Source organism: Gorilla gorilla, chromosome 3 (genome assembly GCF_029281585.2).
Source record: "Gorilla gorilla gorilla isolate KB3781 chromosome 3, NHGRI_mGorGor1-v2.1_pri, whole genome shotgun sequence".
In the NCBI taxonomy this organism is placed as follows: domain Eukaryota; kingdom Metazoa; phylum Chordata; class Mammalia; order Primates; family Hominidae; genus Gorilla; species Gorilla gorilla.
Window position 1 is genome coordinate 164726162 of NC_073227.2, and position 24418 is coordinate 164750579.

A 24418-nucleotide genomic window follows, 5' to 3' on the forward strand; every position below is an offset into this window, starting at 1 on the left:
GATGCCTTTAAGCACAGAACTACAGCTTATAAAAGTCCATGGACATCAAAATTATGCAAAGCTTGGTGGAATTTTTGTGTGCAGTTTTTCCTAGAGAAAACAGAAACTATGGAATACAGTCATAAGGCAGAAAATGAGACCAAGAGTGATTATGTCAGGCAGCTTGCTCTGGCAGAGAGTTAAAGCCAGATGCTCTTTCTACCATGGCTTGTTTGGCTCCCAAGAACTATGGCTTCTACTTCTGCTTTCTCCCTCTTCCTTCTGCTGCATCTATTCAGGATACCTAATGCGGTCAAGAGGAACAAGGCAGAAATGAAAATGTTCAAATCCTGTCTGGGTATAAACTCTATTCAAAACATATTAAATTTTAAATACCATTCAGTTGTAAATAATCATAAGAGCCCACCTGCAATGAAACAATAGATGACTTGAAAGCACTGCAGCAGCCAGCTCTGAGCTGCAAGGAGAATAGTTGTGTAAAATGATTCATTAGCAAAAAGAAATCCCTGCAGGACACTAGATATAATCCAACACAGGGAAAAATGTGGTTTGGAGACTGATATTGTACAGCTTCTTCAGGTTCTGAATATTGAAAACAAATGATACAATCAAAAGATATTCTTTCAGATTGCTATGTGCAGTCTCTTCCAGAGGCCCTGCGAGAGATACTTAACTTACCTTCTGCTCTGAGAGGGAAAGCTGTCTTGTGTGGGTGGCCAAGAAAGGTTATTTGGTGGTATTATATTTCAGGACTTCTACCAGAGTGATTCACTTATAACTGGCTGGCATAATTATTATAGAGTTTCAATGATCATCATGCTGTGTTAACTACAGAATATTGTAATTGCTGTTAGAATGACCACAAAATGAACCATACAATTTCAAAACATACTTAGCCATTTTCAGAAGAGGTGCAAATGAGAGTTATTATGCTTTGAAGATTCCAGGGAGACTGATTAAGAGAACTAAGAGAGTGGAGAACAGATTAATGGCTGCATTTCTTCATGCTATGTGACCATTAGTGAACTTTCCTTTCTGATATTACCTAATGTCAACATTCCATTGGAGTTCACACATTGCTAGGTGTTTTAGAAAAGACATTGAAGGTGATTTGTTGATATTTCACCCCCAGAAATACTGGGAAGAGGCTTTCTTCTTTAGAGATGTGAATTTCTGAAGTGAAGTCCCTAGAAGGAATTTCTGAAGTGAAGCCCCTAGAAGGCTCACCATTCTATTACAGTGGCTCTTTTGCTGCATGCTTCCCAGATCCCTCCATCCTCCTGCACTTCTGCTTCTGAATTTTTTCCTCTGATGGAGTTGCCATATCAGTACAGAAGCTGGCATGGTATAGCATGTGTACCACAGAGAGCACCAGAGTGCTTTATCTTCGGCATGCTGGCTGGTTATCATCTTGTAATCCTCCCATGGGCTTCAGAAACCTCAACTTGACAGAGACTTGGCCACAGACCTTCTTCCTTTAGATGCTTGGAGGATCCTCAAGAGAAGAATCAGATTCCCAGCCTCACACTTATGAATTTCAAGATGGTGCTCGGTAACATCTTTTCTATGTGGTGGCCAGAATGTTGAAAAGTTTGATAAATCTTTATATGCATTCAGTCCCTCTGCACTTGGAAAGAGGAAGAGGCTTGAGTAGCAGCAGAAAAATGATATGGCCATCCACCATTGCCATGTTTATGTTGTGTTTATTTTCCCTTTCCCACTTTTCCCTCTGGGGAGAAATATGCGCGACTTATTACCTAATTCATTCCTGGAAGAGAGTTCTAGTCCTGGAAACTTGTTTCATACTATAAAAATAACAAAACTGATCATTCAAAATAATGGAATTAATACCACATAAGTTACTTTGCAGTATTCTTTTTGAATTCATTTTTTCCACATGTCGTTTTCCTCCTTTCTCCTGGCTCTGGGTGTTATAAAGTCTGGGTGGTAGAGGTAAGTGAATCTGCATAGGCATTCTTTATTTCATCAGAGACTTTAGACTTGAGTTTAAAATTAGAACCTACTAAAAAATGTTATTGTGTAGTTAGGGTGAAAGGGTATCTTTGAAGGACTTTGAGTGATAAATGCCTTGATATTGGCATTTTCTGAGTGTCAGGGTTGCCCACTGACTCATATGAGAAAATGATGTGGGCAGTGGTTGTTTTATTGAGGGTTTTTTTTTTTTTTTTTGGTAACCAGGGAGTTCTTGTTTGCTCTAGTTAAGATAGTAAGAACTGGCCAGGCACGGTGGCTTACGCCTGTAATCCCAACACTTTGGGAGGCCAAGGTGGGCGGATCAGGAAGTCAGGAGATGGAGATCATCCTGGCTAACACGGCGAAACCCCGTCTCTACTAAAAATACAAAAAGTTAGCCAGGTGTGGTGGCGGGCACCTGTAGTTCCAGCTACTCGGGAGGCTGAGGAAGGAGAATGGCGTGAACCTGGAGGCAGAGCTTGCAGTGAGCCGAGATCGCACCACTGCACTCCAGCCTTGGCTACAGAGCCAGACTCCGTCTCAAAAACAAAACAAAAAAAAAAACAAAAAAAAACACAAAAACGGTAGTCAGAACTGATGGGTTGGGTAATTGGGAGGTGGATGTGGTTGGATAAAAGGTGTGAAACAGAAATTATGTTATTATAAATAAGTCACCAGTTACCAGTATTTTGATGTATTAAATCTTATAAAAAGAAAATTAGTGGTATTGAGTATTTTTAATTTTAGAAAATTAATCAATCATAGTGTATGAGGATTGGAAGGACTTTAGATTTCATATAATTGAATTATTAGAGACTTGAACAGTTTCTATAGTACTCTGATCAGACAAATTGTCCAGTTTATGGCGTTTGTTTGTTTGTTTTGAGATAGATTCTCGCTCTGTCTCCCAGGCTGGAGTGCAGTGGTGCGATCTCAGCTCACTGCAACCTCCGCCTCCCAGGTTCTGGTGATTCTTCTGCTTCAGCCTCCTGAGTAGCTGGTATTACAGGTGCATGCCACGACGCCCAGTTTTGTTTTTTTTAATTTTTAGTAGAGACGGAATTTCACCATGTTGGCCAGGCTAGTCTTGAATTCCTGACCTCAAGTGATCCACTCACTTCAGCCTCTCAAAATTTTGGAACTACAGGCATGAGCCAACATGCCCAGCCATCCAGTCTATTTTGAATATCTTTAGTGATGGGAAATTCATCTCTGCATAGTCTTATTTAATTCTGAGTATTAAATTTTTTTAATTATAATAGTCAAAAGTTGATTCTCTAGCATATATGTATTCTAGCTCCATTTCTTGGGTCCTTGCAGAGCAAATCTAACTACAGTCCTACCATTAATTCCAGATAGCTCTATGCATCTGAGACTTTTTACTTTCACACAGAATGTCTCCAGATTTATATGAAAGGGTTATATGGTTCTTTGTGATTCTGGTTTATTTGTCGTTTGCCCAGATGTCGGTGTGGAACAAAGTGGCACCTCCAGTACCTACATGCTAGATCTTGAATTTTATGATGACAACCTAAGATCAAGAAGGACTGTGGATGAGGAACCATTGATGGGTTATTTGCAGAGTAGTGCCATTGAGAGACTTTTATTTTAGATAATCTTTGTGGACTTATGGGGATGGAATAAAAGAGGATATTTTGGAGGCCAAAAACAAGTCAAAAGCTGTTTCAGTAGGAGGACTTGGATCAGAGCAGGAACAATGGGCATGGAGAAAAGAGATTGGATTTTAGAAATAGTAGAGGATTGAATGTGGCTGGTGAAGGAGAAAGAGGAATCAGAATGACACCAAAGTTTCTAGCTTAGATATTGGGTTATGAAAGACGGTGCCATGAACTAAGAAAGAAAATCCTGAAGAAAGAGCCAGTTTTAAGATAAAGATAAAATCTTTCAAACTGTGATTTCATTTAGCCTGTATTCCTCCATCTGCTCTACAAGAATATGATAAGAAAGCTTATGCCAGGATCTATGATTTATAGATACACTATGTGGCCATATTCCCCTGATCTACTGATCTAGTGATTCTATTGGAAAAAGAAAATGAATTTCATTTGACATGACTAGGTATCGGCCGGGCTTTGCATCCCTCTTCTGTACTTCTTCGATCAATATTAATCAACTTAATAAGCACTTGCAATTGGCAATGCTTTATATGCTCATTGTCTAGTGACAATGAATTATAGTATGAAGATTTTACAAATGTTTTTCTTTTGTTCCGGTTTGTTTTTTTCTGGTATGAATCCCTTTATTATTATTATTATTTTTAATTTTTTAAATTGACACATAATAATTGTAGATATTTATGGAGTACATAGCGATGTTGCCATACATATAATGCATAGTGATCAGGTCAGGGTAGTTAGCCTGTCCATCATCTCAAACGTTTATCATTTCTTTGTTTTGAGAACATTCAATATCCTTCTGGCTATTTGAAACTATATATTATGTTATTGTTAACTCTGGACATCATATTGTGGTATAGAATACTAGAACTTATTTCTTCTATTGAGTTGTAACATTGTATCCTTTAACAAATCTCTCCCAATGTCATTTTTCCCCCAACCCTTCATAGCCTCAAGTATTTTCTGTTTTACTTCTATGAGATCAACTTTTTGTTACCTTCTACATATGAGTGGGAGCATTTGGTATTTAACTTTCTGCTCCTGGTTTACTTCATGTAACAGGATGTCTTCTGATTTCATCCACATTGGCGTGAATGACAGGATTTCATTGTTTTGTGTGTGTGTTGTTTTTTGAGACAGAGTCTCACTTTGTGACCCAGATTGGAGTGCAGTAGCACAATCTTGGCTCACTGTAACCCCCACCTCCCCGGTTCAAGCAATTCTCCTGCCTCAGCCTCCTCAGTAGCTGGGATTATAGGTGCGCACCACAAAACCTGGCTAATTTTTGTATTTTTGGTGGAGACAGGGTTTCACCATGTTGGCCAGGCTGGTCTTGAACTCCTGACCTCAGGTGATCCACCCACCTTGGCCTCCCAAAGTGCTGGGATTACAGGTGTGAGCCACTGTACCCAGCCTAGAATTTCATTTTTTTTATGGCTGAACAGTATTCCATTGTGTATCTATACTACATTTCTTTATCGATTCTTCTCTTGATGGACACTTAGACTGATTCCATATCTTGGCTATCGTAAATAGTGCTCCAATAAACTTGAGGTTGTAGATGTCTTTTCAACATACTGATCTCTTTTCCTTTGGGTCAATACCTGGTAGTGGGATTACTGGATCACTTGTAGTCCTAGTTGTAGATTTTTAAGGAACCTCCTTAATGTTCTCCATAGTGGCTGTACTAGTTTACATTCCCACCAAGTGTATAACAGTTCCCTTTTCTCTGCATCCTCACCAGCATTTGCTATTTTTTATCTTTTTCATGATAGCCATTCTAACAGGGGCAAGATGATACTTCATTGTGGTTTTGATTTGCATTTCTTTGATGATTAGTAATGTTGAGCATTTTTTCATATATTTGTTGTCCATTTGTATGCCTTCTTTTGAGGAAGGTCTGTTCAGATCATTTACCCATTTTAAAATCAGATTGTTTTTATGTTGATAAGATGCTTGAATTCCTTGTATATTGTGCATATAAATCCCGTGTCAGTTGAATGGTTTGCAAATATTTTCTACCATTCTGTAGGTTGTCTTTTCACTGTTGTTTTCTTTGCTGTGCAGAAGCGTTTTAGTTTGATATGATGTTATTTCTTTATTTTTGCTTTTCTTGACTTCTTTTGAAGTCTTATTCATAAAATGTTTTCTAAGACCAATGTCTGGAAGTGTTTCCTTTATGTTTTCTTCTAGTTCCATATCTGAGTTTTATGTCTTTAAACCATTATAGTTAGATTTTTATAAAGGGTAAGAGGTGAGAGTCTAGTTCCATTCTTCTGCATATAGATACTCAGTTTTTACAGCCCCATTTATTGAAAAGATTGTCCTTTCCTCAGTAGATGTTCTTGGTGCCTTTGTCAAAAGTCAGTTGGCTATTGATATGTGAATTAATTTATAGGTTCTCTATTCTGTTCCACTGGCCTTTGTGTCTGTTTTTATGCCAGTATCATGCTGTTTGGGTGACTACAGCATTGTAGTATATTTTGAAGTCTGGTAGTGTGATGTCTTCAGCTTTGTTCTCTTTGTTTAGGATTACTTTGGCTATTCAAGGCCTTCTGTGATTCCATACAAATTTTAGGATTTTTTTCCCTATTTTTGTGAAGAATGTCCTTGGTATTTCGATGGGGATTGCATTGAACATGTATGGCCATTTTACCAATATTGATTCTTCTAATCCATGTGCATGAGATATTTTCTCACTTGTTTGTATCCTCCTCAATTTCTTTCATAAGCGTTTTGTAGTTTTCATTGTAGAGGTCTTTTGCTTCCTTTGGGAAGTATCTGCCCACCAGATACTGCTTGGAGGGCTGCTTCTCAGCCTGGGATATGGGCACAGGGATAATTGGCTGACTAGAGGGCTTTCCCACCAGGGGTGGCCTGCAGACTATTTCTCAGTCCTGGCATGTGAGTGCAGAGCTGTTCAGACAGCCAAGGAGCATGTCTGTCAGGGGCAGAGCTGTTCAGACAGCCAAGGAGCATGTCTGTCAGGGGCAGCACACAGGTCTGTTTCTCAGGCTCTGATTGTGGATACAAAGCTGTTGGGCAGGACTGGGGCTTGTCTGTAGTGGGTGGGGCACTGTGTGGCTGTTTCTCAGGACCAGGGTATGAGCACATAGCTGCTCCTTCAACCCAGAAGCATGTTGGCTGGTTGGAGATATGAGGGCTTCTCCCGCTTGGGGAAGGGCATTCACCAGTTTGACTGGCTTGAGGGTGAGTTCACCCTGGGCAGGACTGTTCCTCTGGTTCTAAGTGAGGACAGTAGGAGTTGCCTTCCTTGCTGTGCAAGACCAAAGTCACAGCTATCCCTGGGCCTAGAATTCACACTGCTGGGGTTGTGGCATTCAGTCACCAATGTGAGCTTAGTGGAATGAAGATGGAGTCCCAGTGCAGTGGCTGCTGACCCCAGAGCAAGGCATAGTACAGAGTCATCTCTAGTCTTGAGATAGTGCCACACTGCAGCAGCTTGGCTCACAGGGCATGGGTGGGGAATAAGGAGTGCACACTTTGTACTCCTAATCCAGCGCAATGCAGCTGTGAGAATTCTGGGTATCTCTCCAAACTGGGCTCTGGGCTTGCAAGGACTGTGAAATTGTCTTACAAGGACTGTAAGTGTTTGTGGTCTCAATAGTGGCTGGTGCGGTTCTTCTCCTTTTCTTTCCCCTGCAACAGGAAGTCCCTCTTGATTCTGGCTGGATATGATCCGGGTGGGGAAGATGGGACCGCAGAGGCTGAGTGTCTCCATGCTGTCCTCCTGGACTTTCCATCACCACAGGTGCATCTCCACTCCCTCTCTGCACTCCAGTGTTCTTCCTTTGACACACCATCCAAATCTTATCTGTTTATTTGTTGCCTTGCTTCTTTCTTGTGGGGAGGATGAGCACCAGGTGTCTCTAATCAGTCTTCTTTCTAATGTCCCCCAAAAGTGTGTTTCTGAGGCAAAAAAAGATTTACAGCAAAATGATAACTGAGTTTCCAATTCTTCGGTCAACTACAGCCTAGCTAAAGTCTTAGTTAGCAAAATTTAAAAGTCTGAATTGTTAGGAGATAAGAAATTGTTAATCTGAAATCCCATTTCTACTGTAATTCAGGGGCACATTGTTTAGACTCTGTGTGTAGGGGCATTGTGATAAATTGTAAGGAAATGACACAGCAAACACTATTCTACTAGCATAATAAAATATTCTCTACCCTGGTTTTTATAGACAGCCTGTGCATAGTATTTATATTCCTTTCCAAGTCGCTTATTTACCTGTGATGCTGTTTCCTACTTTTGCTGACAGTTCAATTAGTCAGTTAAAAAACATATGGGGTAGAGGAGCTTTTGCGAAAGGTGACTTAAATTAATGGTAAGCTTGATGCTATTTTCCCTTGTTTGGCTAGTTGAATATTACATGGGTTCCAAACTTACTGTCTATCAGTGTGTGGCAGGTTACATCCATGTGTAGAACAAAGCCCAGGAGGGGGGCAACTGCATCAACACAGGGAGCATGCCCTTTCTGAAATAACAAAAACAAAAACGAGAAAAAACGCTGCTAACTATTTTGTTGTCATGAGGAGTTGTGGGTCATTATTCGTGGACCTTCTGATATTTCAAGAGAAGTAAAAATATTTTGTATGAAGTCTACTGTTTACAAAATATTGTCAATTAATTGACATTAAACAAATGCCGTGCAGGCCAAACAAAACTAGCCCTCGAACCAGAAATGTTCTATGGGTTTATAGCTTCAACACTGGAACATCTCTCAATATGATCAGTTGTGGATTATATACTTTTACCCTTTTAAGCACTTATTTTAAGGGTTTAGTGGGGGTCAGGTAGAATATGGTTATTGCTTAACTCAGTTTACTACTGCTACCTAAAACCATGGTTGATATTTAACTGGCTTGCGTTAAATACATTGCGTTACCAAGTATTCATTCTGATTGAGTGGTACCATGTGGTCAAAGTGGTTAAAGTTTTTGAACATTATTTCTGCCCCAAATTAATAAACAACACTTCTAACCAGCATGATTTAGATATGGGTTTACCTGTACATTGGGAGTTTTTTCCAAGTGTGTTTATTCCAAGCATTGTAGAATTTCTCAGTTCCTTATAAGGCTACCTTAGAGACGTAGTTTATAATATTTTCAATAATAATTTGTCAGACTGTATTCTCACTCATTCAATTTTGGGATATTATTTGATGACTCCTCCCCAGAAGCCTCTTTTAATGACTAGTCTGACTGACATTTGGTGAAAAAGCAGTAGTTTTTCTTCATCTGTATTCTTCAGAGAATCATGGAATACTAGCTGTCCCTTCCATTTAGGTCTTGCTTTTGATAAATTAATTGATGAATTGTCTTCAAATTAATATGAATATAATTAGTTCAATTGTCAATTATGTTAGACTTTTAAAAGAATGTTCTGAATATGTGATCATATGACATACTATTTGTAACATGCTTTTTTTTCACCCCCAAATAACAATTTACAGGATCTCAATATTGAGGCCAGAAGAGATTACCTAGAGATTATAGGCTCTGCCTGTAATCCCAGTCCTTTGGGAGCCAAGATGGGAGGATTGCTCGAGGCCAGAAGTTTGAGACAAAGCTGGGCAACATAGCAAGACCCCATCTCTACAAAAAATTTAAAAATTAGCTGAGTGTGGTGGTACATGTCTGTACTCCTAGCTACTTGGGAGCCTGAGGGGAAGGATCACTTGAACCCAGGAGTACAAGGTTACAGTGAATTATTATCATACCACTGCCCTCCAGGCTGGGTGACAGAATGAGACTCCATTTCTAAAGTAAAAAAGTATATATATTGAAAAAACTTACTTGAAAACTTTTAGAGTAGAAATTATCTTTATAGTATCTAATCTATCCAGTCAAATGAGCTGGCAGTGGAAGGAGCACTGGACTTAGAGTCAGAAGGCATGGCCTCTTCTCTTTTGCCAATCAATGTGACATTTAGATTTTCATTATTATCATTATCATTGTTATTATTAAGATTTAAAAAAATTCTGGGCTAGAAATGTAACTTTCTTTGTGGCAGAATTTTATACTTATTTTTATTTCATATGTGCTCTTCCAACTAAGAAAGAAAAAAAACTACAGCTCTCTGGAGCCTGTAGTGTTTGAAACTTATTAGCTCTGTTGCCTCTGGCTACAGAAATCAAAAAGGAGTTTTTCAAGTTGCATTCAGAAAAGCAGTCTGTTTTTCTGACCTGCAGTGTTGCTAGTAATTGTAAGCCAGGTGTTACTCTTGGAAAATGAAAGTACTCATTATTTTAAAATAGTATGGTGTGGAGGGCCAACTGTAAGACCTGGAGCTGTTTGCTGTTTACACACATGCGGACAACTTCTCTGGTCAAAAATGATAAACAAATGAAACTTTCAGCCTCCATTCTTCAGCCTCTCAAATATATTTCTGAAAAGGGCATTGTTCCAGGGTTCTCTTTGAACAACTCCCACCCCTGAAGTTGGAAAGTCTTGACTATTTCAATCTCCTTCCCTTGAATCATATTGCCTGGGCAGCACGCCCTTACTGTTGTGGCTTCGTTAACTGTTAGATACCAAGTTATATTAACATGAAAGGACATAAGGAATCAGAAATGAAGCCTCCAACTAACAATATGACAAAGCTAATCTACAAATACATCTTTGATTTGGTTTTAAGAGGTTGCAGTGGAAGTGGATAGGAGGTATGAAATTTCTGATTCCAATTTGAGTCTCATTCTAGCCCGTGTCTTGGGGATGTTTATAAACCTGAGAGGGAGGAAAATTGAGGGGGAAAGGAAGAGGGAGGAAAAGGTAGAGGAAGAGAAAGAAAGAGGAAGACAGAAGAAGAGAAACAGGGAGAGAAGGAGAGTGCCTGATCCTGATCCATAGTATAATAGCCTCCCTAGCCTGATTACAGTTCTGCTTTTACACTTAACCACTGCTCTTTTGGGTACTGGCTATTGAGGAACAATACCCTAAATTTTCCTGAAAGTTCTTTCCAGCTGAGAGCATCTCTAGGCACTGGCTTAATTCTTTCAAAGTCTCATGGCCACACCCTTGATTTTTATCTTTACCTTGAGGCCAAGTCTTAATGTGAAAATATTTTTCTGGCATGAGACAGCAAAGATGAGAAACAACTTTAGTTTCTATTCTAATAAATTCTAGCATCTCTTAATTCCCCATAGTCTCCTTGTAAACTGTGTGTGTGTTTTTGTCGACATTTGTTTCTTTCTTGTAGTACTTTACATACAACTATTAAGAGTCAGCTGACATTTTCAACATTCTGCCTGGAGATCAAGTCCAAAAATTCATAAGGTACATTTTGCATCTTCAAGTTATTTTAAGTGACCAGTTCTATCAGATGTTTCATGCCGACGTAGCATGGGTGATCATTTTTTCACTTTGTTCTAAGAGTTGCCTCATCATTTTTCCAGGCTTTGTTAGTAGTATCATTGACACTTTTCCAGCTTCTGTTTGCTACCTACCTCATCCAAAGCTAATTCCACATATGTCTGTTTTATGCTACGGTAGCACATTCTTTATAGGTACTAATTACCTATTGCCATAATAATGCTGCATAATAAACAACACAAAATGCCTCTTGAAACAATAAAAATTTATTTAGTGCATGAGTCTGTGGGCCAGCAACTTGGTTCTTCTGGTCTCACATGCATGGAAATGGGTTGCATATTAGCTGATCTAGTATAACTCATCTGGGATGATTGAGATAACCTGGTTCTGTTTTACCTTTAGTAGGGTTAGTAGGTTAGTCCAGGTATGTCTCACAGCAAAGTCAGAGGATTAAGAAACTGTTAGTGTGAAAGATTTTTTCAAGCCTCTGCATGCATCTGCTCTTGTCCTGTTGGCCAAAGCATGTGAGATGGCCAAACTCAGAATCAAAGAGCAAAGAAGTACACTCCTCTATCGTGAGAGGAAATGCAAAGTCACATGGCAAAGGGCATAGATACAGGAAGAAGTTAAGAGTTGGGCCATTACTGCCATCAGCCTGCCAAATGATCTCGCCCGTATTTAATATGGGACAGTACCTCACCCATATTCTTTGGAATTCATTATTTCAGCATGCTCCAAGGAGACAGTGACTTCCAACTGTCAGTATTTGTATCCTCTTCCCAAGGTTTTCCTTCTACTAAGTAAAGGACAGTCTGCCCATGCAAACTCCAGGCTGGAGGTTCTAGGGAATTAGCCCTGTCTCCACTTGACATATTCAATTCAATCCTCAAACAATAAATGATAGGAGTTGGTTTATGAAAATGCCAGCTTTCTTATCCCTCTGGTTGGATAATTTGTAGGCGTATATTTTATACAATTTTCCAGAGCTCTAACGTATTAGGCACTGGTAGTGCACAATGGTAGCTGGCTTTGTAATACAACTTTTATCCTTGGCCAGTTTCACTTATGTACTCTCCTAATGCTTAATTCTCTAAAAATAAATTGCTTACACTTGAAATCTTTTCTGTTTTCTTTTTTATTTTTATTTTTCATTTTTGTATTTTGAGATGGAGTTTCACTCTTGTTGCCCAGGCTGGGGTGCAATGGCACCATCTTGGCTCACCTCAACCTTCACCTCCCCAGTTCAAGCAATTCTTCTGTCTCAGCCTCCCAAGTAGCTGGGATTAAAGGCGTGTGCCACCATGCCCAGCTAATTTTGTATTTTTAGTAGAGACGGGGTTTCTCCTGTTGGTCAGGCTGGTCTTGAACTCCCAACCTCAGGTGATCTCGCTCACCGCGGCCTCCCAAAGTGCTGGAATTACAGGCGTGAGCCACCACACCCGGCCATTGAAATCTTTTCGTGTGGTTTGCTCGGAATCTAAATTAATAGACTACATAATTGAACTCTCATTTTTCATCTGATTCTGAGTTCACGTTGCGTATTTACACTATGCACAAAAACCAGTTCTCAGTATGTATCCCCTTCCTAATTTTCAGGAGTTTTAACACTAAGGTCTTTTCAGTGCTTATACTCTTTAGATTCATTAGTAAGAGTCTGTCTTTTTCTGTTTTCTGTAGCTTATAACAGAATACCTGAAACTGGGTAATTTATAAAGGAGAGGAATTTATTTCCTACAGTTATGAAGGCTGAGAAACCCAAGGTCGAGGGGCCATATCTGGTGAGGGCCTTCTTGCTGGTGGGGACTCTGCAGAGTCCTGAGGTGGTACAGGGCATCACATGGTGAGGTGGCTGAGTGTGGTAGCTTAAGTCTCTCTTTCTCTTCTTATAAAGCCACCAGTCTCACTCCCATGAGAACCCATTAATCCATTAATAGAGTCATACGTTCGAGAGGGTAGAGCTGTTAGAACCCAATCACTTCTTAAAGGCCCTATTTCTCAATACTGCCACATTGGAGATTAAGTTTCAACATGAGTTTTGGAGGGGACAACCATTCAAAGCATAGCAGTGTCCTTTAATTGTCATAAGCTTTCCTAATTATTAGCTTTATTATGATCTAAGTATCAATTTTACTTTTGTTTTCCAGCTTATAGAAGAGTACGGCATACAGAAAAATACATCTTCTGCAAAGAAAACACAGTCATGTAGAGAACCTTTCCATCCCCAGTCTGGACCCAGGTAATGGGTCCTTGCTTAGAGGAATATTTCTTCCACTCATATCATCTTTCTTTTTTGTCCCATTTTGTTTTTGTTTGAATAAAACTCATTTGTACTTTTCCTTTCTTCCAACAATAAAGAACATTATTAGCTTTTAATTATAATTTTAAAAACCCCATTTTTGTGTGTTTTAGAAACAGGGTCTTACTCTGTTGCCTAGTCTGGAGTGCAGTGGCACAACCACGGCTCCCTGCAATCTAGAACTCCTGAGCTCAAGCGATCTTCCCATCTCAGCCCTCTGAGTAGCTGGGACTACAGGAACATCCCATCACACCCAGCTAATTATTTAGTTAAGAAATGGGTCGGCCGGGCGCGGTGGCTCACGCCTGTAATCCCAGCACTTTGGGAGGCCGAGGCGGGCGGATCACGAGGTCAGGAGATCGAGACCATCCTGGCTAACACAGTGAAACCCCGTCTCTACTAAAAAATACAAAAAATTAGCCGGGCGTGGTGGCGGGCGCCTGTAGTCCCAGCTACGTGGGAGGCTGAGGCAGGAGAATGGCGTGAACCCGGGAGGCGGAGCTTGCAGTGAGCCGAGATCGCGCCACTGCACTCCAGCCTGGGCGACAGAGCGAGACTCCGTCTCAAAAAAAAAAAAAAAAAAAAAAAAAAAAAAAAAAAAAAAGAAATGGGTCTTGCTTTGTCGCCTGGGCTTGTCTTGAACTCCCAGGCTCAAGCAATCCGCCTACCTTAGCCTCCCAAAGTGCTGGGATTACAGACATGAGTCCCTGTGCCTGGCCACAAAACATATTTTAAAATCTGTCTACATCTGCCTACATTTCCAGTTGATGTTGTAGTCCATTAACTCTTTATTCTGCTATATCCAAACTGCTATTAAATCCATATATCAAATTCTTAATTTTTGTTACTTTATTTTGCAGTTCTCAAATTTCTATATGATTAAGTCTATTCCTTTGATGAAACTCCCCATCTTACCCTCTATTTCCTAAACATTTTAAGCACTTATTTTAATTTTGTGTGCTAATGACAATATCTGCATCATCTGTGAGTCTTTTCCCATTGTCGATTTTTTTGTGTTCTTCCTATTTGTTGTGTTATTGCTATATTTTGTATACCTGGTAGATTTTTGTTGAATGCCAGATACTGAATATAAAAAAGCAGGGATGATGTGGATTGTGTTATAGCTTTCCTGAGAGAGTTTGCCCTGTCCTCTGGTTGGAAGCTATAGTGGAGGCAAATCACCTTAATCAAGTAAAGGAGAAGACCAAATGCTGGGTTTCAGTCTTCTTAAGATTGGTTTCCTGGAGTGTTATAGCCCCTAAAGGTCTCGAATGAGAGTATGAAGTGTTCTCTGTTGCCCCTCTCCCTTAGTTAGTCATGGCCTCCAGTTTTGTCTTCTCAGCACTAAAAGATGTTTAAAAACTCTGATTTGATTTTCAACGGCTGTATGCTTGGCTTCCTAGCCTCTCACTCTAATCAGCTTACTTCAGAAAATGCCTTTATAGGAAAACGACCTTAGTATTGTGCTTACTTTTTCGCACCTCTCTTCTTTCCAGGCTTGTACTCATAAATCCTGGCTGCCTTCACAGCATCAAACTATAATTTTTTGTCTACCTCGATTTATGAATGATCAAGAGCTCTCTTAGATTATCTGCCTTTTAGCAGGGGCTGAGGATTATTAATATTCCAGCCCATATTTAGAATTGGCAAATGCCGTTAAGGATAAGTGACATTCAGAATTTGTCTCACCTTTCTACATTTCTCTTCTCTCCGGGATCTTGACATCTCAGATTCTTATCGCTTTGGAAGCTCTCCCATGCCTTCAAACAAATGATTTTTTTTCTTTTTAAATTTTACTTTGTTTTTCTTTTTGTTCATTGGTTAAATAGCCCCCTCTTGTATACCTCTTACACGTACATGTGGTTTCTTCTACTTACTCTTAGGTCAATTTTATGAAATCTGGAGGGAGATAGTAGATTATGAGGACCTAGGCAAGGAGGGTATAATGTTCAAAAGCCTTGCTTGACCAGCCTCTATTTCTCCTTCTTCCTAATATTATTTATTATTATTACTTGGAAAGCCACTTCTGAGAAGTGGAAAGCCACTGTCAGTCCTTGTGTTTTTCGGTGGGATAAACCCAGTTTCTGGGGTCTAAGAATGGGAGGTGGGTGGGTAGGTGTGGCAGGCATGCTACTCAGGCTGGCCCATGACTATGTTCCATCTCTCCTATCAGAGGGCTTGAGTCCGAGAAAGATATGGGACCCTAGTCAGCCCAAAGAGTGTCAGCACTGGACTTCTATGAAAGTTAGTGGGAAAGTGATATTGTTTCCACTGAGGTTTCTCAGCTGGTAGATTTAAGGCCAGAGCTGCTAATGGCCTTTTTTGCCTTTGTACGTGCAGGACCTGTGAGAGAAAGCCGGGGAAGCAGAACCCTTTGATGGAGACAACAGAGTCAGGACAATATTGTTTAAAACTCCTAAATCCAAACATGCCTGAAGCTATAAGTTACTTCTGAAATTTAAAAATTTATAAATAAATTATTTTTTTTCTCCCTAAGCCACTTATAGCTAAAATAGGCCTGACTATGTGGAGAGTACCAGTAGTTGTGAGGGAGGGGAGACAGATGAAGTGACATCTCAGGAGAACTCACTGATTTGATTGACTTGATATGGAGCATGTGGGAGAAAGAGGAGATAAAGATAAATGTGAAGTTATTTAAATGGTTTGTGATGCTTTTAACCCAAAGAAAGATATGATTGATGTAGAAACAACTTTTCCTTTTACATATCCAATCCACACATAAAAACATATTTAAATCATAAACTGTAAGGATGGTAAACTAGAAATTTATGGCTGCTTCTCAGTAGCAAAGTTTTTTCTTTAATTATTGTTGGCTTAAAATTTTTGATAAGTTATATCTCTAAGGGTATACAAAGTAACTTGTTGAATTTGCAAAGTGCTTTGTAGTTTTCAAATTACTTTGGAGTCTGTCATTTGACCCTCACAAGAACCGTATAGTAGGTGGGAGAGTTAACATCGTCCCTTATTTACCAATGAGTGTACTGAGGTACAGAGAGGTTAAGATAATTAACTAAGGAAACCGAGCAAATATCTTGGAGGGATGGTATGAGAACCCAAATTTGCCAGTCCAGTGCTTTACCATATATCATTCAGTTCTCCGATTCCTAGTAATTATAGTTACTTATAATCAATGATAAAATTGTAGGGACATGGATGAAATTGGAAACCATCATTCTCAGTAAACTATCACAAGAACAAAAAACCAAACACCACATATTCTCACTCATAGGTGGGAATTGAACAATGAGATCACATGGACACAGGAAGGGGAATATCACACTCTGGGGACTGTTGTGGTGTGGGGGAGGGGGGAGGGATAGCATTGGGAGATATACCTAATGTTGGATGACGAGTTAGTGGGTGCAGCGCACCAGAATGGCACATGTATACATATGTAACTAACCTGCACAATGTGCACATATACCCTAAAACTTAACGTATAATAAAAAAAAAAAGAAAAAAAAAATTATAGCCAGTGACCAAGTTACCCAGTAACATTCCAAAAATGGCATCACATTTTCATTTAAGCATTATAAAATATATTTAATCAAGTCAGAGCTATTCTAAAAGAATAATAATAACTAGAACGATCTTGGATGACTGGCTTAGCCAGAGTCCCCATGTAGATCTGAGTGCTCATTGTGGGTCATGGCCACTTTCTTGTATCTCAAACATCCTCTGCAATTCTGGAAGGGGGAGAAGGTAAAAATAGGAGAGGACTCTGGCTCAAAGGGGGAGGGTTCTGTAAACTGGAAGTATCACTTTAGATGGTGAAACATTTTCTTGCTAGTTATGTAATTCTGATATGCTTTTAACTTCCAGTTCCTAGGAAACAAGTTGTTTCAACTCTCATTGGAGGAAGTCTAAGGTGATCTCAGGGAAGGGGAGAAGGGCTGGTTGCCTGCCAAATCTATGATCAAGTCAGCTCCACAGTCAGTTGAGTAAACCGGAGTTATATATGTGAGAAGTTTTGGCCAGGAAAAAGGTGTAAATAGGTTAAGTAAATTGATGAGGAACAACATATTTGGTCATTAGTCAAAACTCATCATGTAGTCTACATAACATAAACATCAACATAAATGCAACTCATCTTCCCAAATAGCTACACACTTAATTTTCAAGTGCTAACAAAATGGGGCTTGATTTCAATTAATACTAAATAATTTTATGCCATTTCCAAATTTTCATTTCTTTGTGGGAATGTCGGAAATGTTGAGACTAATGCAAAGACTTTCTGAACACAAGAAAAGGCTTTACTTTGTATAATTATCTGGTTTGATGTTCTGTTGCTATGTGAAATACTGTTTACATCATGTGGTTTTATAACCAAAACTGTGTATTGAATATCATCCAAATCATTTAGTTAAGTCTAAGTTTACAAAGGAAACTAATGATCTGGCTTTATTTCAATGTATTGATTCTGGATTCATGAGCATGTGTCAAAACGTGATTACATACTCTCTAATTTCTGTACAAGCTCCCTACCCTAAGCTTACCCCTGCTAAGAAATCCTTGGTGTATTGATTCTTCATTTCATCTTAAACTAGTACTTAGGTAAAAATATGATTAGGGCCCTTTTTCTTCACTTGAGAAAAGAGGAGACAATAATTCATGTGATAAATCCATATTATTCCAAATAAAAACAAAAAGCAAATTCTAGAAAGGGCAAACCAATGTTGGATTTGGACAAGACTTTGTGGAACTTAGGATGATTGAGATCTGTCTAGCATCTCAGGTGCCCTCTTCAATTTTGGCAGAGGCAGAGGTGGAAATGGGGAGAGGACTCTGGCTCAAGGTGGAGAGGGGCTTCCACAAATTGGCAAATGTCACTCTACATAGTTTTGAAAACAGAAAACGACCTTGCTTTATAAAATTCTGTGGTTTGACGTTCTGTTGCTTTGTGAAATGCTTTTTAGAATATATATTAGATACCTATATATAATTATATATTATATGATAGGAAGAGGGGCAGAAAAAGAATTGCTTTCTTGTCACTAACTCTCTAACAAAATATTTCCTTTCTTACTTCACCTGAAATTGGGTGCTTAAGGGAGGGGATGGGAAGATGAGGCAGCTGGGAAAGTTCAGGCTGGGTGACAAGAAGAGTAGGAAGAAGACAGATGGTGTTTTTCAGAATAGATGGCCTCTGATCAGAAGTAGAGGCATCATATTGACATTGCCAAAAAGATGGGCTCTCAAGCTCTCTCCTACTGTAGTTTTAAAAATAAAATATTCTTGTCTTATACAAATTAGAACATGTCCTAAAAATATGTTGGGTGCTCAGGTGCTGTACTCATAATGCTCACTACTTAGCAACCTATCTGACACTTTATACCTTACTTGAAGGCCCCAATCAAATGCTAATAGAAGTTGCCTTTGATTTTGCTGCAATTTTGTGTATTTCTTATTTTAATGGAATACTTCATATGTATGTTTTACTTCAAGAAGGAGGTAGGATGGTTGTCTCCCGAGGGTAGGGTGTGGGGGAGGGAGGGAATGGGGAGCTGTTGATCAAAGGGTACAAAGTTTCACATAAAAGGAAGAATAGGTTTTTGAGATCTATTGCACAGCAGGGTGACTATAGCCAATAATAATGTATTTATGTCTCAAAATAACTAAGAACAAATTTGAAATATCTTACCATAAAAAATAATGGGTAATCAAGGGGATGAATATGTTAATTGGTTTGGTTTAATCATTCCACATTGTATTCATGTAGCAAAACATCACATTGTATCCCATAAATGTATATAATTGCAATTTGTCAATCAAAAATAATATTAATAATTTAAAATTTTTATTTCTTTGTCTTGACTTTATCCTTCTAAGTAGGAATTGTACGTATGTCATAGCTAATATTATTTTCTCTTAGTCTTAAAAATATGTCTACAGTTTCTCTGTTAAGTATGATGTTTGTTATGAAGTTTTGGTAATTAGCCTTTAACAATTTCTTTTTTCATAATTAGCCTTTTCATTTTTGTCCACGTTTTCTCGGGCCAATTCTGGTAATTTATATTGACAATTTATTATTATATGTATAATCATGTAACATATGTTATATGTGACAACTTAGAACTTCATATAAAACCAGTTATGTAACTTGTTTCAAATTCATGGTGTTCTTTTATGGATGAGGATATTTTGACTCTCACACACCCAAATACTGCTATATATCCTGGTTGCCTGTTTCTTTTAGGACACCGCTGCTAGTGGTATACAGAACTTTCGCTCTTTTGTGTTAGAGATTTATGCGCTTATTAATACATTTTGTATATTTTTTGTTTTTATTTTTTTCTTATTTCGATAGCTTTTTGGGTACAAGTGGTTTTTGGTTACGTGGATGAAATACATAGTGGTGAATTGTGAAATTTTAGTGCACTCCTCACCCGAGTTGTGTACATTGTACCCAATGTGTAGTTTTTTGTCCCTCACCCCTCTTCCACCCTCCCCCTTCTGAGTCTCCAAAGTCCATTATATCACTCTATTTGCCTTTGTGTACTTAATAGCTTTGCTTCCACTTCTAAGTGAGAACATACAGTGTTTGGTTTTTCATTCCTGAGTTACTTCACCTAGAATAATGGCCTCCAGCTCCATGCAAGTTGCTGCAGAAGACATTATTTCATTCCTTTTATGGCTGAGTAGTATTCCATGGTGCGTATATACCACATTTTCTTTATCCACTCATTGGTTGATGGACACTTACATTGTTTCTATATCTTTGCAATTGTGAATTGGGTTGCAATAGACATATGTGTTCATGTGTCTTTTTCATGTCATGATTTCTTTTCCTTTGGGTAGATACCCGGTAGTGAGATTTCTGGATCAAACAGTTAGATCTACTTTTAGTTCCTTAAGGAATCTCCATACCGTTTTCCATAGATGTTGTGCTAATTTACATTCCCACCAGCAATGTATAAACATTCCACTTTCACCAGATCCAGGTCAACATCTATTGTTTTCTGACTTTTTAATTATGGCCATTCTTGCAAGGAGTAAGGTGGTATCTTTTCCTTTGGGTAGATGCCCAGTAGTAGAACTGCTGGATTGAAGGATAGATCTACTTTTAGTTTCTTAAGAAATCTCCATACTGTTTTCCATAGAGGTTGTAATTCTTCTTTTCTGATTTGGATGCCCTTTATTTCTCTGGACTGATGGCTCTGACCAGGACTTCCAGTCCTATGTTGAATAGAAGGGGTGAAAGTGGGCATCCTGGTCTTGTTTCAGTTCTCAGGGGAAACACTTCCAACTTTTCCCCATTTAGTATGATGTTGCCTGTGGGTTTGTCATATATGGCTTTTATTAACTTGAGGTAAGTACCTTCTATGCCTAGTTTGTTGAGAGTTTTTAATCATAAAGCGATGCTAAATTTTATCAAGTGCTTTTTCTGCATCTTTTGAGATGATCACATGGTTTTGTTTTTAATTCTGGTTATGTAGTGTATCACATTTATTGATTTGCATACGTTAGAACATCCCTGCATCCCTGGGGTGAAACCCGCTTGATCGTGGTGTATTATCTTTTTGATGTGCTGCTGTATTTGGTTAGCAAATACTTTGTTGAGGATTTTTGTATCTATGTTCATTGGGGATATTGGTCTGTAGTTGTCTTGTTTTGTTATGTCCTTTCCTGGTTTGGGGATTAGGGTGATACTGGCTTCATTCTCTTATTTCTATGTGACTGGTATGCGGAGATAAGGGTTTCACCATTTGTACGAATATGCAGTTTTAATGTGAAATATGTTTTTTAGCTATTTGATATTTTTTCTTTCTTAATAAATTGAATGAGTATACACACACCTATTCTGATGCTGTGTGCATTTAAAACCTCATGTACTTTGTCACTTTAGCTTTATATTGCAGACTCCCTTACTGTATTGTCTAGACTTACTTCTGCCCACCACATTGCTTACTCTGTAGGCTCAAGGGGTGAATGCCAGGGATGAGGTAAAATTTTGGTCATATATATGACTGAGTTTTTACAAAGATGAAATTAAAATTATTTCTTTAGGGCCATGTAATATCACCCAAATCATGTTGGTCAAAGAGTACAAACTTTCACTTACAAGATGAGTAAGTTCTGGGAATCTAATATGCAGCATGATGACAATAGTTAATAATACTGTACAGATGTTCCTTGACTTACAATGGAGTTACATCCCAACAGACTCTACGTAAGCTGAAAATATTTTAACTCAGGGGTGTCCCATCTTTTGGCTTCGCTGGGCCACGCTGGAAGGATTGTCTTGGGTCACACATAAAATACACTAGCACTAACGAAAGCTGATGAGCTAAGAAAAATCACACAAAAGAATCTCATAATGTTTTAAGAAAATTTACAAATTTGTGTTGGGCCTCATTCAAAGCCATACTGGGCTGCATGTTGCCCATGGGCCATGGTTTTGACAAGCTTGTTGTAACTTAAAAATGTATTTAATACACCTAGGCTACAGAATATCATAGGTTAGCCTAGCCTACTTTAAATAAGCTCAGAACGCTTATATTGGCATACTTTGGCAAAATCACCTAACACAAAGCCTATTTAATAATAAAGTGCTGAATATCTCATGTAATTTATTGAATACTATGCTGAAAGTGAAAAACAGAATGGTTATATGAGTACTTAAAATGCAGTTTCTACTGACTGACTTTTACACCATCTTAAAATTCAAAAATTTTAAGTAGAGAACTCTCTGTATTGTATCCTTGAAATCTGCTAAAAGAGCAGGCCTTAAAAGTTCTCACTACACGCCCAGGTAACTATGTGAAGTGATGGAGGTGTTGACTAACTTGATATCACTTCACAATATTTACATATATCAAAGCATTGTAACTCAGTTGCAGATTCAGTCACTCGATGCTTGCCGAGTCCAGTTTACAAGAGTGAGGTGTGATATAAAGAAAGTGACTTTTTAATCGACAGCTTAGCTTATGGAAAGAAGTCCAGGCTCCTGCCTTTAAAGGCACTGCTTCACTTTTGGGGCAGAAAGCCAGAGCTTTTAAAGGGAAACTTGGCGTGAATGGCAGGCAGGGAAGGAGCAGTTGGGGGTCTAGGTGACTTGCTTTGTTGCCTTATCTACCCAGGGGTTGAGCTGGTGCTAGACTGTAAGGTGGCTGTGGTCTGGAGATACTCTCCAGATGGGAGAGAGTTTCCTGTGGGCAAACTTTAGGTTGTCAATGGACTCATGTCTCTAGAGGCAATCTTCTGGTGGGAGAGATTTCGGCTCTGGGGCTTCTAGGTGCGCACACAGTTAGATGAACTTGTCCTGTAGGGAGTGTCTGGTGAAGGGAAGGTAGAGGTTCTAATGGCATTTCTAAAGAGTTAAGTAGGAAGTGGGGAACAGGGGCAGAGGAGGAAAGAGAAAAAAAGAAAAAAATAATTTAAAAAATAACTCATTCTCTTTCTCTTAGGGAAACGGCAGTACTGCTTACGGCATCCCATTGTACACAAAACTTGTCTAACCCACTGCCCATGAGCTGCATGAAGCCCAGGAAGGCTTTGAATGTGGCTCAACACATTCAAAGAAAGTTTGTAAACTTTCTTTAAGCATTATGAGATTATTTTGCAGTTTTTGTTTTAAGCTCATCAGCTGTCATTAGTGTTAGTGTATTTTATGTGTGGTCCAAAACAGTTCTTCCTATGTGGCCCAGGGAAGCCAGAAGATTGGACACCCTTGTTGTACACCTTAAATACAGAGTTTTGTGTTTCAATTTTCCCCCAGTTAAGCTGGGAAAAAACGGCCATACCCAAAAATGACACATAAAATAGTTGGGTCAAATTTCTATTTTAATCTTGAATATCTTTCTTTTACAATAAATAAACTTCTCTCACATGATTTTTAATAGTTTCAGAGTGTTTCATTTTATGGATATTTCAGAACTCAATAAGTTTCTATTTATTTATTTATTTATGTGGACACTGTGGTAGCGTCTAATTTTTGCTAAATCTTGGGGCACATTCTTAAATTTCAAAGCTGGACTTACTGAGTCTAGTGGGTCTTAAGACATATTGTTATCTGCCTCTCAAGAAGGTTTTGACTCACTTCAAATGAAGTGAAACATCTTCACCATGTATTTAACATTCAAATATTTTGTATGTGTGATTGTTCCCTTAGCTTATTTTTTGAGTTTTCACTGAGTTAGAACAATTCCTTGGTTTAGTATAAAAAGAGAAAAAATTCATTATGAGCCAAATGGATTTTGAGTAATATATTCTGAGTTTTCTCTTTACAGAGGTTTTTGTTTTGTTTTTGCCTAGAGCATAGGGTTAACTGGACTAATTTACACTTTTCCATTAGCTTTATCTTATTCAGGATAATATGAGCCAGTTTTCTTAACCCTAACAGGGCATATTTCTGTTTTTTCTTAACTCGTTCTTTTTCTAGTGTATTGCTAAGTTTTCCAATTTAGTTCTTGCCTTAAAAATGACATTGTCTAACATTATACTTGTAAAATACTGGAAAAAGTTTTTGTCATTCTTGCTGCAGGCAGTCAACAACTCAAGGTGACCCCTAGGTTAGCTGGAAATACATCTCGATTGGTACAGACTCCAGTTTCCAAGTGAATAAGCAGAGAACACACTGAGTGCCTGACGATGTGACATGCTATCATGTGACATGAAACTATCAGAACTTGCTAGGGTTCCAGATCCTGCACTAGAAATTCCACCCAGTTGAGGGCTTTTTTTCCCTCCTGTGAAAAATAAGCCAGAAGAAAGGAGAAGATGTATTTTTGTAATTTAGTTTCATAATTTTAAGGACCAAATCTCAGCTTTATTTCTCTAGAATAGGAAATAGAGATATCGTTGTCATCTTATGTTTTTTCTCACTTGATCTGATCTGTGATCTGTTGAAACTTGATCATCTGTTCTTGCAAGTGAGGTTTTGTTGCTACATTTCTGAACTTCAAAATTAGAAAAATAATATCCTGAAGCTTCTAATACTTACAGTTGAGCAGAATTTATATTCTGTTTACACTTACCATTTTACATAAATCTTTATGCCTTTTATTTAGAAGACAAGATAAAAATTAAAAGAGAAAAATATCCCCCATATTCATAATACCTCTCTATGGGCTATTCTTTTGTGGGATAAGGTCGGTGGGAGAATGGAAGAGTAGCAGACCCATTAGAATAGAAAACGTGTCAGTAACTATTATTTTTA

At 38.5% G+C, this 24418-nt stretch overlaps 1 long non-coding RNA gene across 1 annotated transcript in view; it reads left to right on the forward strand.

Moving 5' to 3' along the window:
- The window catches only part of LOC109026492 (uncharacterized), a 69661-nt gene that overhangs the window by 40549 nt on the left and 4694 nt on the right, over positions 1-24418 (forward strand). The window contains exons 4-5 of the long non-coding RNA XR_008679102.2: positions 17083-17196; positions 19767-19911. This is a non-coding gene — a long non-coding RNA (uncharacterized lncRNA). The remainder of the gene's footprint in view (positions 1-17082; positions 17197-19766; positions 19912-24418) is intronic.